Genomic DNA, 2166 nt, shown 5'->3' on the forward strand with positions numbered 1-2166 from the left:
ATATATATATATATATAATGCCTACTGTCTGTCAAGCACTATGCACAGCAGTTTTATAAATCTCATTTGATCCTCATAGCCTTTTGAGAAAGATGCTATTATTGTCCTCAGTTAACAAAGATTAAATGACTTTGAGGATCATATTAAGTTTGAGGCTAAATCTTATCTCAGATTTTCCTGACTCCAGGTCCATGACTTTGTCATTCCACCCTTTGATAATATACATAGATGGAGTTACTGAGTCTTCTTCCAGGTATATTGAATTTTGCCTTTGATTATCTGTACATGTTCATAAACAAGCATAAGATTAAACTGAAAAAGAAGTAGCAAACTCCAACATTGATCCTCCTGAGAGGATATCTCTGGAGTCCATTCCTACCAAAAGCAAGTTCAGAGATACTATCTAGTCTTTGCTGTCTGTTCTTGTTGTTCATAGCTCTTCTTTTCTGTTCCTAAATGGAAGAGATGTCCTATTAGGTAGGCAAGTAATGATAATATGCATAAAGAAGGAATCCATCCAGAAGGTTGTATCAATAGAAAAGGATGTTTATTTTTTTGCTCTCTGGGTAGTGAGCATCAAGAGATAGCAATTTATTGTTTTTATTCAAGTTCCAAACCCCTTAGTCAATCTCTTTATTAGGAACAATGGTTTCCTAATTCCTAATTATGGTACCTTGTAGGGTACATCCATCCTGAGGTATCATGGAATAATACAACCCATCAAGGACCCTGGAACCTAGCTCCCATCATTTCCTTCCTGATAATCAGGTTTGTTTGGTTGTTATTCCCATCTCCTATCCCCACTATGAAGAAAGTTTTGGGTTGTTTTCTCTCCCTAAGGCATCCAAAGAAGCCTAACATCAGATTTGATGTTAGTTAGCTCAGAATGAGTATTGAACAATCCCCAGGGAGGTCAGGTTATTTTGTGGTACATAGGCAAAGAAGCAGAACTAGATGATATGATATTGTGGGCCCCATTCTTTTTTTTATTTAAAATTTAATAGTATTTTATTTTTCCTGTAAAGACGATGTTCAGTATTTATTTTTTGAAAGATTTTGAGTTCCAAATCTTTCTCCCTCTCTCCCCAACCTCTTCCTCAAGATGGTAATCTGATAAAGATTATACATTTGCAATCATGTAAAACATTTTCACATTAGTCATATTGTGAAAGAAGCCTTATTTTCCTAAAATCAGTCATTACTGTGCTTAGCATTCCCTTTAAGGATTCTCTTCTCTGGCTAATCAAAAGTGAATTCAAAAGATACTTTTGTTAATTAAAGTAATCAGATTTCTTCCTTCTTTTAGTAGTGTGATCATTACCCCAGTCCCACAAGGCAAGGGGAGAGGCAATCTTAACCAAACTACAGGATTTTGTAGCATTTAAGTGGACCAGTGGGATACTGGTCAACTCCCATAATGGAAGTCTCAATAGTTTGTTGTATCACCAGCTTGTCCAATCAGACTGTTAGTTCTTTCAGCTTAACTTGTGATTCTTAGAGGGTCTGGAAAGCTCCTCCCAAGAAAAGGGGTGCCATTTTAGTCACTCTTTGTTTGGACCTGAGTTCAAATGCGGTCTCAGGCAATTACCTAGCTGTGTGACCTTAGGCAAGTCACTTAACCCCATTGCCTTGCAAAATTAAAAAAAGAAACAAGGGTTTTTAAGAAGTAGTGGTAAAGTACAGCAGGCATGAGGGAAGGCCAGTGCAAAATTACAAAGACAGGAGATGAATTGTGGTGAATCAGTTGGGCTAGATGGTAGATTACAGGGAGGGGATTAATGAATAATAAGTTTGGAAGGTAATTTAGGGTTTGGTTGTGAAGAACCTTATATTTGATTCTGAAGGAAATAAAATTAGAATGCTATTGCAAGAGTACTAACTAAATGAGTAAGAGAGAAGGGAACCTATAGGAGATGTGAAGGTAAAAATTAAAAATTTGGTAACAAATTATATATGTGGGAAAAGTATATCATGATGTTTGTCCTTCACTGTTTTCTAAGAAGAGCATAATATCAGGGAGGTGGTGCCATGACAAGCACATGAATTGGATTTGAGTAAGGGGGTGCTGTGCTAAGTCACCAGCCTCACTTTCTCCTCCAGAGCCATCTGGGCCCAGTGACCAGCTTTGAATCAGACTAGAGATGGCCCTGGATATGAGGCAATTAG

This window comes from Macrotis lagotis, chromosome X (genome assembly GCF_037893015.1).
Source record: "Macrotis lagotis isolate mMagLag1 chromosome X, bilby.v1.9.chrom.fasta, whole genome shotgun sequence".
Classification (NCBI taxonomy): domain Eukaryota; kingdom Metazoa; phylum Chordata; class Mammalia; order Peramelemorphia; family Peramelidae; genus Macrotis; species Macrotis lagotis.